This window comes from Triticum dicoccoides, chromosome 3B, assembly GCF_002162155.2.
Source record: "Triticum dicoccoides isolate Atlit2015 ecotype Zavitan chromosome 3B, WEW_v2.0, whole genome shotgun sequence".
In the NCBI taxonomy this organism is placed as follows: Eukaryota; Viridiplantae; Streptophyta; class Magnoliopsida; order Poales; family Poaceae; genus Triticum; species Triticum dicoccoides.
In genome coordinates, this window is record NC_041385.1 from 154,746,926 (window position 1) to 154,759,628 (window position 12,703).

At 51.4% G+C, this 12,703-nt stretch overlaps 1 protein-coding gene across 1 annotated transcript in view; it reads right to left on the reverse strand.

The window, feature by feature from the left end:
* Positions 1–3,604: 3,604 nt before the first annotated feature.
* The window catches only part of LOC119275299 (F-box only protein 7-like), a 12,677-nt gene continuing 3,578 nt past the window's right edge, over positions 3,605–12,703 (reverse strand). Inside the window, exon 2 of the mRNA XM_037556119.1 lies at positions 3,605–3,968. The gene's annotated coding sequence lies outside the window, so the exon portion shown is untranslated. The remainder of the gene's footprint in view (positions 3,969–12,703) is intronic.

Sequence of the window (12,703 nt, forward strand, 5' to 3'; positions counted from 1 at the left end):
TCTCTCGATTTTTCTCCACTGTGACCCGTCAGCGGGTGCTCTTAACTTCCCGTCTTTCTTACGGTCCTCACTGTGCCATCGCATCAACTTGGCATGCTCTCCGTTTCTGAACAGACGTTTCAACCGTGGTATTATAGGAGCATACCACATCACCTTCGCAAGAACCCTCTTCCTGGGGGCTCGTCGTCAACATCACCAGGGTCATCTCATCTGATCTTATACCGTAATGCACCGCATACCGGGCATGCGTTCAGATCCTTGTACGCACCGCGGTAGAGGATGCAGTCATTAGGGCATGCATGTATCTTCTGCACCTCCAATCCTAGAGGGCATACGACCTTCTTTGCTGCGTATGTACTGTCGGGCAATTCATTATCCTTTGGAAGCTTCTTCTTCAATATTTTCAGTAGCTTCTCAAATCCTTTGTTAGGCACAACATTCTCTGCCTTCCACTGCAGCAATTCCAGTACGGTACCAAGCTTTGTGTTGCCATCTTCGCAATTGGGGTACAACCCTTTTTTGTGGTCTTCTAACATGTGATCGAACTTCAGCTTCTCCTTTTGACTTTCGCATTGCGTCCTTGCATCGACAATGACCCGGCGGAGATCATCATCATCGGGCACATCGTCTGGTTCCTCTTGATCTTCAGCAGCTTCGCCTGTTGCAGCATCATCGTGCACATCGTCTGGTTCCTCTTGATCTTCGGTAGCATCACCGTATTCAGGGGGCACATAGTTGTCATCGTACTTTTCTTCTTTGCCGTCTTCCATCATAACCCCTATTTCTCCGTGCCTCATCCAAACATTATAGTGTGGCATGAAACCCTTGTAAAGCAGGTGGGTGTGAAGGATTTTTCGGTCAGAGTAAGACTTTGTATTCCCACATATAGGGCATGGACAACACATAAAACCATTCTGCTTGTTTGCCTCAGCCACTTCGAGAAATTCATGCACGCCCTTAATGTACTCGGAGGTGTGTCTTGAACCGTACATCCATTGCCGGTTCATCTGCGTGCATTATATATAATTAAGTGTGTCAAAAATCATTACAGAACATCATGAATAGATAATTAAGTGACCAAATTAATAAAAGTTCATCATCACATTAAAACCAAAGTACATACATAGTTCTCATCTAACAACATAAAACTCTGCAGAGCATCTAAAATAATTAAACATACATTGAAACTATGTAAAACATTTCAATGCGAAAACAAATGTGATCATAATCGCAACCAATGTAACAACTGATCCAACGGCATAATGATACCAAGCCTCAGTATGAATGGCATATTTTCTAATCTTTCTAATCTTCAAGCGCATTGCATCCATCTTGATCTTATGATCATCCACGACATCCGCAACATGCAACTCCAATATCATCTTCTCCTCCTCAATTTTTCTAGTTTTTTCCTTCAAGAAATTGTTTTCTTCTTCAACTAAATTTAACCTCTCGACAATAGGGTCGGTTGGAATTTTCGGTTCAACAACCTCCTAGATAAATAAAATCTATGTCACGTTGGTCGACATAATTGTCATAAACAATAGATGAACCAATAGTTATGAAAAGATAATATATACCACATCTGAATCATAGACAGGACGAGGACCGACGGGGGCGGATACCAAAACCATCACACTATATAAGATGCAATAATAAAAGTAAGAAAATTATACAAGTATCTATATAAACATACAAGTAAGAATTTTTTTTCCTTTCAGAAAGAAGATAAGAACAAGAGGCTCACCACGGTGGTGCTGGTGACGAGATCGGCGCGGGCGATCGACGGCGGTGAAGACGGGGACGGGACATGACGGACCGCTAAACCTAGACAAATATTGAGGAAAATGAAGCTTGGAGGTCGAGCTTAGAGAGGAGAAAGCTTAAGTAGTGTGCCTCGGGCATTCCATCGAACACCTCGTGTGCATAGGAGGTGAGCTAGAGCACCACAAAGCTCTCTCCTCGCCGGCCACGAAAAATAGAGCAGTGAGAGTGCTCTGCTCACGGGCGAGGGGTATATATAGGCAATTAATTGGTCCCGGTTCATGGCTTGAACCGGGACTAAAGGGAAGCCTTTGGTCCCGGTTCAGGCCACCAACCGGCACCAATGGTGATGGGCCAGGACCAAGGCACATTGGTCCCGGTTCGTCCCTCCAATCGGGACCAAAAGGTCCAGACGAACCGGGACCAATGGACAACGTGGCCCGGCCGGCCCCCGGGGCTCACCAACCGGGTCCAATGCCCCCATTGGTCCCGGTTCTGGATTGAACCGGGACTAATGGGCTGACCCGGCCTGGACCATTGCCCCCTTTTCTACTAGTGAAAGACAATTATGGTGAGTGACAATACCGTTGTTTTCTTGGGATCGAATGGAGGAGCGCTTCACATTGATACAACATCTGGGCAATCAAACGAGAGGGAGAGACAGAGAAGAATTAATACTGTTCTCGTCGTGCTCCCATGATCAAACCACCGTCGTCCCATCATCTACAGGCCACCACCGCCCTCTCCCCAAATGCCAGCACCCATGCTCGTCGTTGGCCGCCGCCCATGCTCGTCCTCGAGCCGGTGCAACGTGCACTCTTGGCCCAGCGGGGCCATCAGGCGCCCAGCCACGCTGAACCGCCGCCGCAACGGTGAGGCAGAGGAAATAGCGCCGCTCCTCCGTCACCCTCGGCTTCCCCTTCTAGCCAGCCGCCAGCGCCGCCCTTGTGCGCCGCCGCACCCTGGCCCCGCGGTTCTCCTGATCGGGACGTGGGGCTCCCGACGAATAGAAAGCAACCCTCAGATCTGGATTGAGCGGGCTGCACAGCGTAGACCGGTATTCATCCACAAAACCCGGTGAAAGTTTAGGACGAAAAGAAAACCAGAAACAGGAGGGAGGGGCATGGACGAAGCAGGGAACGTAAGAGGAGAAACGGAACACTACGTTTTCTTTTAGGTAAGTAGAGATTAGTACTAAGATAGTGAAGGATTTCATAATTTCATTGGTTCAACTGGCCCCAACTCCTACAAGGCAACTCCGTCCATAAAGCGGAGAGACAAGTTGTTGCTCCAAAAAGGTCAACAGAGAGAAAATTTGCTGCTGCAAAGAAGGAAGGTATGAGAAGGGAAGCAAAGAGACATGCCGAGAGTGAGAAACCATCAAGTGATGTCATAGTGCAGCAAAAATAATGGCCATGAAAACATCCATGTTTGATATCAGAGACAAGGAGTACATGCGGTTGTGATCAGTGGCGAGTCTAGACAGAAAATGAAGGGTGGGCTCAAATTTTACGCAAGCCAAGTCCGTGTTTTGTGATGTCAAGTGCTTGTATGAATGAATGATGGCGTGTAAAATATGGTTCTGTTACAACAATCGCTAAATTTCTCTTTCACAGATTCTAGTACTATTACAGGTTCTCTTTTGTTATGAAGATGATGGTGCATCATGCATTTTCTGCCTGATGATGCTAGTACTGTTACAACATGCATTTGGTCATAATATTGTCCACCTGATTATGCTTTGTTGTCTTCCATCTTTCACAGCATTTACTTGCTCATGCACCTGATGATGCTACGATGGATGGACTTATCATTCAGTAAAAATGTGCAATTTTCTTCCATTTTATACACAGTCACAACATCATCAACATAGGTAAGCCATTCAACAACAATAAACCTTTGCCGAAATAGTGAACTTGTTGTTTCATGAGTATAGTGGTCAAACTATCAAAGTAGAGACATTCATCAGTATGGATGGTATCAGGGTAGACTTATTGAACAGTTACTGATATCCCAAGTTCCTCACTTGAACCAACTAAAACAATGGACGCAGCAGAGGCAGTAATCTTGTTATGTGAACTGTATAAGTTCGTGATGACGGGCGGATGCACCTTCTCAAGATAACTTTGCTTTCCAATTTTCCCCACAACTCTCTAACAAAAGAATCTTGAAGGAGGGAAACCTTCAGGTGTAAACACTGGTGCCTGTCAGCAACAACCAGTAGAAACGGACGCGACAATGTGCACCTAGTTTGGAAAATGGCTCTCGCTCCACCTCCGCTCCCACCTCCAGCCGCTCCTCCACCACCACCGCTGCAGTCCCATCTCCGGCCACCTGCGATCCCAATCCCAACTCCATCTAGCCTCCCCGTAGCCACTTTCTGCTCGCGTCCGCTCCCACCGGACTGCTGGCTGGATGACTCCCCGATCCACGCTACCATCCGCGCCGCCCTTGGTGTTGGAAACGCCATGGGAGCGGACTTCGAGGACCAGGTTTGGTCTGCCATCCTTCAGCCTATCACTCCCTTCCGCCACAAAAACTCAGGCATCCACCTTGGTGTTAAAATTGAGCGCGCCGTCATGGAGATTGACTGTCTCATGCTTGCATGCTACCTCCAAGGTTGCCTGGGAGGCCAGTTCGACATGTTCATGATCCTTCAACTCTCACCCTCGGAATTCCGCTTTACCGTCTCCTCGCTCCCGGTAGCCCTGGCTATCCTCCGGGAGAAGGAAATTGCCTCGCCTCACATCCACATCTCCTTCTTCGTTTGCTCGCCCGCGGATGCCGCAAGAGAGTCACCCCCCTCCATTGCCCCCTGCCTTCGGGCCTCGCCTCCCTCACCATTGCCACTACAGACGCCCACTCACTTTCACGCCGCCCCGCTCACGTTTGACATCGGCGATCGCTTGCAGCACGCCTTTCGGTTCATCTCACAAACACTTAACCTCGACAATTCAGTTGGCCTCGCTTTCCAGGCTGCTCTTTGGCAGGCAAAACGCTCCATGGTCTCACCACCTTGCCAGGCTTCGCCAAAATCCCACTATACTATCATTTTCTTCCACAATTGTCGTCTTCCTCTCGACTGCTACCTCGTCGCTGCTCTGCTGCAAACTAGGTTTGGGGGTAGGGCAAAAAACTTCGATGTCCAACAAGTATCCAACTCGGCATACTCCATCTGTGTCGCCTCGACGGCCGTGCAAGTTTCGATTACCGCTTGCTCCCCCCTCTCGACACCCTTCTTCTTCGCATCGATCATCGTCGTCAATTCAGCCGCCACCACTCCCAATGCACCACTGCGTGCTGCATCGCCCCGATGCCCGTGCGCCATCAACCAACAACCACCTGCGGTGGTTATCGCTCCGCCCGCGTTCCTCTCAGGCACGGGAACCCTGCCGGAGTCGACAACAACGCCGCTCGACGCGCCAAAAGAGGTTAGGCCTTCCCGTCATGGATTCAATTTCTTTAACCGGATTCTAAGCATGTACCACACCGAGATCACACGTCATATTTACCCACCTCGTCATGTTCCAACGGTCTCTTTTTGGATCCTTTGCCATTCAAATAGTGTTAACCCAAATATTATGCTCATAACAAATGCTCTAGACCACTACTTCTCGGTAAAACCAGTTTTCCAGGTAGCTAAGCTGTCACAATTTGTGTTCCGCTCCTCGGTTATAACAAAAGAGGTGAGATTTGAAATCCTCAAGCGCTCGCCGCTGGTTTTCAAATGCTTCTCTCTCTACTACTTTGACCAACTTTCCACAGCCACTGCTCATGAGCAGCTCCTTCTACAGACACGCGGACCGCCCACGATCGAGCCAAACCTCGCAGAAAAACATAGCATGCCTATCTCCATCCTCGGCCCACACCCCTCCACACTATGCATGCAACGCTCTCTTACAAACAAATCAAATGAACAGGAACACACCCAAGTAAACAACGGCTCAATCCATGCCTGCACACTCACCTCGAACACGTCTCCAACAGCTACCTGCCACCGCCCTACATCCACTACTTGCACTCCCTCGGCCGCTTTGCTTTTGACCAATGCTCAAACCGAGGGACAGAGACTTTCGCACGATCTACATACAGACAAACTCGACCCATCCACCCCTTCCCTAGAGCCCGTGACACTCGACATGCATGCCCACCACTGCTCTCAACCGCCCTCCGCTTTGGTCTCGGTGGAACCGGCCTATGCGCTGCGCCTCTCTGCGCTGGGCCCTCCCCCCACGAACCACGCGACCAGAGTGGAACGCCCGCTCTCGCCTGCATGCATGCGTGCGTCACTGGAGCCCCAAGAATCTGGGCAGAATCGAATCCCTCCAAGGCTTGCGTCAACCACGCCCCATCCATGCCCTGCCCAACTGCAACACCTGCTCTCCCCATCTGACAACAGTGACCCGGCCAGCCCTTTGACCGCATGCATGACGCCACACATAGATGGTTCTCTGCCACCCATGTCCTATCGAGACGCTCTTCTCTCCCCCCTCCAACATGCACCCTCACCCCACTCAGACACTCCTATAAATACCGCATGCAATGCATTCCATCACACTCCACACCAACGCCCTCCCTCACCTATCCTCTCCAAGCGTCGTTGCTTTCGCTGCCTTGCACTGGATCACCAAGTGCAGCTCTGCCGGGATCCTATCCGGTGTGCTCGCTGTTGGTGCTCCGGCCACAAAGCTAGCCGGTGCCGGGCAGTCCGCCTCCTCCCTTTCTTCGCTCGCCTTCCACCAACTCCAGCCGCCAACCCAGCTTTCTCTCTTCAACACACCCCACTGCCGACTCCTGCCATGGCTAACTCAACGGCGCCTACCCCAGCCGACCTCGCCGCTGCCACCAACCCTTGGCCCCGTGCCGGAAACGGGCCATCAGCACCTCTTCTCGGCATCCCAGTCGCTCGCATCATCCCGCTATCCGCCACAACTAACACCACGGCCTACCCTACTCCCGCTCCACCACCACTCTCCCAACCCGTTGACCTCGAGGCGCTTCGCGCTACCCTCAATGAGGCTCGGGCTGCCGCAGCGTTCGGCCTGTCTCCTCCGAACGCTGGGTCTGCTCGCCATGGACGCCGTTTCGGTTTGCCCATCGAACTCGCGCCTACCATCGTCGCGCCCCCATGCCTCGTCAACAATGTCAGCCATATCGCGTTCGCCCACCTACGCTCCCCCGTCCACAACCCGGCAACACTCATTCACGACGCGATCCTCGCGCACGCAGGCAACCCAAGCTTCAGCGTGGCTGGCTCGTGGCGCGGTGCGGGCTGCGTCACCTTCGAGTCCGCAAGTGTGCGGGACTACCTTGTCGCCCTTGGCTCCATCGACTTCCGAGGCAACCACATCTCCATCGAGCCGGTTGAGCTGGCTGATCGCGCGTCGTCTGTCTTCGACCAGCTCATCGAGGTCAAAGCTTCGGAGTTCCCTCGTGAGCTTTGGCACGACGCAGGCATCAGGTGGGCGCTAAGCCACCTTGGTGATGTCTGCTCGGTCGACCACTACTGCGTCGATGGCCGCGACTACACGGCCGTTCGCGCCCTCATCATGGTCGACCGATGACGGCGGCTCCCGGACTCCTTGCCCATTCAGCTCCCCCATCTAACGACATCAAGGTCGTAAAGATCGCCAGGCTCACCACGGTCCTTGACCGGATGGGGCCGCTTGACGCGTCCCCGTTCTCCTCCGACTCCGACTCGGACTCGAACGGCCGCCGCGGTCACCATAGCCGCGGCCCTTTCAACACCCACCACGCCACCGACGACATGTCGCGCGGCCCCCCGCCGTCCCCAGCCTTCGACGCCACGACCACCACTCCCATGCATGTCGGCGCCTCTGCCGGCATGCCACTCCACGTCTCCTCTGGTGACGACGGACCAGATGACTGCGCCCATCCCGTCGTCAACATCTCCTTCGACAGCGACTCAGCCCCTCCATCACAGATGGCGTCACCTCCCACGGCGTTCTCCGCCTCAACTGTCATCGGATCCTCCACCACGCCGGTCACCACCTGCCGCCCCTCGCCGCGACCCGCCGCTGCTGTCGGTGGGTTCAGCCTAACCACTCCACCACCCTCTCCGGACGGCTACAACCAAGACAACCTCGACGATCTCCCTCCACCCAATACCGTGCAGCTGCCATCGGCATTCAGCCCGTATGACAGCTCCAACTCCCCAGGCCTTCACATCAACGTCTCCACCATTGCCTTCTCCGCTGGAGCATCATCCTCTGGTATGGCCCCTGAACAGCCATGTCGCACTCCATCCCCTATATACAAACCTGAACACAGCCTAACCATGCTCACCCCCGCAACAAAAACTGCAGAGTCTCACCTCCATGAATCCGTGCTTCGCAAGCTGCGCCGCAGCGCCAAGCGTTCGGCGGACAAGTCCATGAGCTTGCGCCGAAGCTCTCGCCTTGCTGCCAAGGAGCCGCGAGTCTTCACCGACATGACTACTAAGGCTGTCCGCGCCAAAGCTAAACGCCTCACTGCCACTAACGTTGCTAAGGCGCTCAAAGACGCCATTCGCGATGCTCAGCTCGACATCCCCGACGCTCCGCCAGCCCCTGCTGCAGCCCTGGCGGACATTGCCAGGCTTTGCGGTGCTGACGACGCGGCCGCAGACTCCATTGCATGTGCCGATATCACGGACAACGGTGCTGCTGACGTACTGCCATGATGTGCCCAAAAAAACCATGCCTGCCCATGCGGCGTCCCGACGGCGGCCGGCCGTCCATATCGCGACCCTACATCAAGGGCCTATTTATTCCACCACCAGTGTGCCCGGAGCAATCGCCTGTTTTGCTTCAATTATCTGCTAGCATCCCAAATGTATCCCCTAGCTGCTTGTACCCTGTTAAGTCTAGATGTCCGTCTGTTTCCCCATGAGTAGTACAACTCTATCTATCTGCTCGTGGAATGTAAGAGGCCTAGGCGACGAATCTAAGTGCGGTAATATCCTTTCCGAACTAATCAGTATCAACCCCCACTGTGCACTCTTACAAGAGTCTAAGTTAAATGACATTAACGACCGAAAATTCAACTCCTTCCTGCCACGATCTCTTGACCAAAGAAATTTCCTACCTGCGGACGGTTCGGCCGGCGGAATGATTTCCGCCTTTAATACAAACTATTTCTCCCTAATCTCCTACTCCCACCATACGTACGCCACATCCATCAAACTCACGTCGCTCGCTCACCCCCTCCCCTTTGTCATCACAAACATTTATGCCCCCTCGAATCGCAAACTCAAACAGGCATTCCTAGATGAGCTCAATCTAATTAAGGAGGATGACCAAACTCCCTGGCTAATTGTAGGAGATTTCAACCTCATCCGCTTCTCCCACGAAAAAAATAAACGCAGCTTCCGCCAACGGGAAGCTGACGCCTTCAACTCCACGATCAACGCACTAGCACTAATCGAACTACCCCTACTAGACAGACGCTTTACCTGGTCCAACAAACGAGCTTCACCAACCCTCGAACGACTAGACCGAGCTTTCTTCAATCTGGCTTGGAACAATGTCTTCCCCAATACAACTCTCTCATCTTTGCCACGAATTACATCTGATCACGTTCCCCTAATTCTAAATATCCAAACAACTGTACCAAAGACACGCCACTTTAGATTCGAATCAGCTTGGACTCTATCCACTGCTTGCCAGCAAATAATACAAAAATGTTGGGCCCCAAACCACCGCTCGACCCAACAACTAACATCCGCCGATGCCCTTGCAAAAGCTCTAAAAAGAACAAGATATGACCTAAAAAATTGGGCCTCCAAGCGATCGCTAGCACACCTTCGCGAGGCGGCTGCAAAACAAATCATTAATCTCATCGATCTAAAGGAGGAGGCTCGAACTCTCTCCAACGCCGAAAAAAGACTACGTTTTGTTGTCTCCGATACCCTGCACTCAGCTATTGCTGAAAAAATAGCCTTCTAGAAACAAAGAGGTAAAGTACGTGCTGCAATTGATGGGGAGGAAAACACACAATATTTTCATGCTGCCGCGTCACAGCGTCTCCGCAAGAATACTATAACTTCCCTACTAACTGATGGAACTGAATTCCACTCTCATGCTCAAAAAGCGACCATTCTCAAAGATCATTTCACAGCACTTATAGGTTCAGCACCACACACCTATTGGCCCTTCGATCCTAAAAAGTACTACCCACAAACGTTACCACAGCTTAACTCGCTGGACTCCCCCTTCACACTAGATGAAATTAAAAATGCGTTCCTCCAAATGAACCCCCTAGCTAGCCCAGGACCGGATGGCTTCGGCCCGCTGTTCTACAAAAAATACTGGAACCTGGTTAAGGCTCACATCCACTCCTTCATGACGGACTTCCAAAACCTTAACGCCCAAACTGAAAGCCTTAACAGAGCTCACCTCATTCTACTACCCAAAAAAGATCATGCCAACACTCCCGACGCATACCGCCCGATCTCCCTCCAAAATTGTCCCATCAAAGCCGTTGCGAAAGTGCTTACCAACAGACTAAAACCAATAATACCACTGCTTGTCCATGGCAACCAAACTGGGTTCATCCCAGGGCGTAGCATAGCCGAAAACTTTATCTTCGCTGCAGACCTCATAGGCGCATGCCATACTAGAAAAGCCCCAACCATGGTCATTAAATTGGACTTTAGCAAAGCCTTCGACTCCCTCTCTTGGGACTCTCTTACTTTCATCTTACGCTGCCGCGGCTTCCCGCCAAAATTCTCATCATGGATTCATGACCTCCTAGCAACCGGGAAAACTGCCGTCATGTTGAATGGGATCCCCGGAAACTGGATAAATTGCAAAAATGGCCTCAGGCAGGGTGACCCTATCTCGCCCTACCTCTTCATCATCGTTGCTGATCTCCTACAACAAATGATCCAGCAAGACTGCGATCTAGCTCACCTCAGTCACCCCCTGTTCTCACATCTCCTGCCAACCGTCTTACAATATGCTGATGACACCCTCATCATCGCCAACGCATCCAATCCCGCTGCTCAACAGTTAAAAAACATCCTTCACGATTTCGCCATGGCCACTGGCCTCACTATCAACTTCACAAAAACAACGTTCGTACCCATGCACATCAGCACTGCCATGGGAGACTCCATTGCCTCCACCTTGCACTGCCCAACCTCAAGCTTTCCGCAGATCTACCTAGGCCTTCCCCTAACACCCACACGACTACCTACAAATGCCTTCCAACCGATCATCGAACGTTGCCGTAAATTCTTGACGGGCTGGCGCGCAAAAATCCTCTCCAAAGGGGATAGGCTCATCCTATTATCGGCTGTCCTCGACTCCCTTCTAGTCTACTTCATGTCAGTCTTCCCCATTCCCAAGAGTGTTCTAAAAACCCTAGACTCTATTCGACGAGCCTTCTTTTGGGCTGCGGAGGAAACTTGCACTGGTGCTCAATGCTTAGTTGCCTGGAAAAATGTGTGTAAACCAAAGAACTGTGGTGGTCTAGGCCTAAAAAATCTTCATCAGCAAAACAAATGCCTACTTATGAAATTTGCTGTAAAAGCTCTCTTACCAGACACAACACCTTGGTTAGACTGGATCGCCTTACAACACCCAAATGCCCTCATTGCTCCACAAAATAGTCACTCCTTTATTTGTCGAACAATAAATCAACAGCTGCCAGCACTTCATGCCATCTCTTTTGTACTCACAAACTCTGGCACTAATACGTACTTCTGGCTTGATACGTGGATACACAACCAACCCCTTGCTACTCTATTCCCCTGCCTATATTCACACACCACTATACCACTAGCTCGTGTGGCTGCTGTCCTGAATCACGGTTTGGAAACAATCCTCCGGAACCGCCTAACATCTGATGCTGCTACCGAGTTGTGCGCTTTGTTGTCTCTCTTGCAGGATTTCCGGTTGTCGACAGGACCGGACGAGCGCTACCTCAACGGTGGCTTATGCTTCTCCACGAGGGCAGCATATGCGCTAACCATGGGCTCCCACGATGACGACCACGACGTGCATGCCGTTGCCATCTGGTCTTCACGCGTTCCAAATCGCGTTAAGATCTTTGCATGGCTCCTGTTTCGGGATCGACTCAACTCAAAAAGCAACCTTCAGCGCAAGCATATCGTCACCGACTCACTATGCCCGCGCTGTGGATATGATGGTGAAACCAGCTCACACATATTCCTAAACTGTCCACTTTCACAACGTATTTGGCAACGGATCGGCATCTCTCCTTCGACTACCATTGATGGACTCTGGAACTGCCGCCTACCTACACAGGTAGATGCGGTAATCTGGCACTCCGTCCTCCTCATCATCCTATGGAAGATTTGGGATTCCAGAAACGCTATGACCTTCAAGCAACAAAATCACCACAGTATCCTCACTCTCAGGAAACTCGTGGATGATCTCATGCTCTGGACGCACCGGATGAAGAAACCGGTGCACAAGCAGGCCGCCTCCTCCTGGCGTTCCTACCTCTTATCACGACTACACGTGCTTATGTAATTCCCCTTGTAATCAGTCTGACGATGGGTTACAAACTTGAGAAATATATTCAGGTGGGGAGCTCCCCCCCCGGTGATTTTTCAAAAAAAAAGTAGTAGAGATCAGCATGGAAACGACCACATGACCCGCCGGACGATCATGGACAGAGCCGGCAAATTTATCACCGGGAGGTCAAGATTATGGTTAAAAAAATTGGAACTGGCAGATATGAGATTCGTGGAGATTCTAGGTTTGCGTGCGGCGCCTTACGCATTGCAGGGCGACCCGTTGAATTCGAGAAAAGATCGTTTTTTTCAGCTGCAGATGAGATCGGACAGGAATCTGATTCGACGTCACCAGTACATGTATGGATCCGAGTCAGATTGCTGCTCCTCTCCACGTCTACATCAGTACGGGGCAAGGCTGGTAATGATTGTTTAAACCGGCTGCAGAAATCCAAA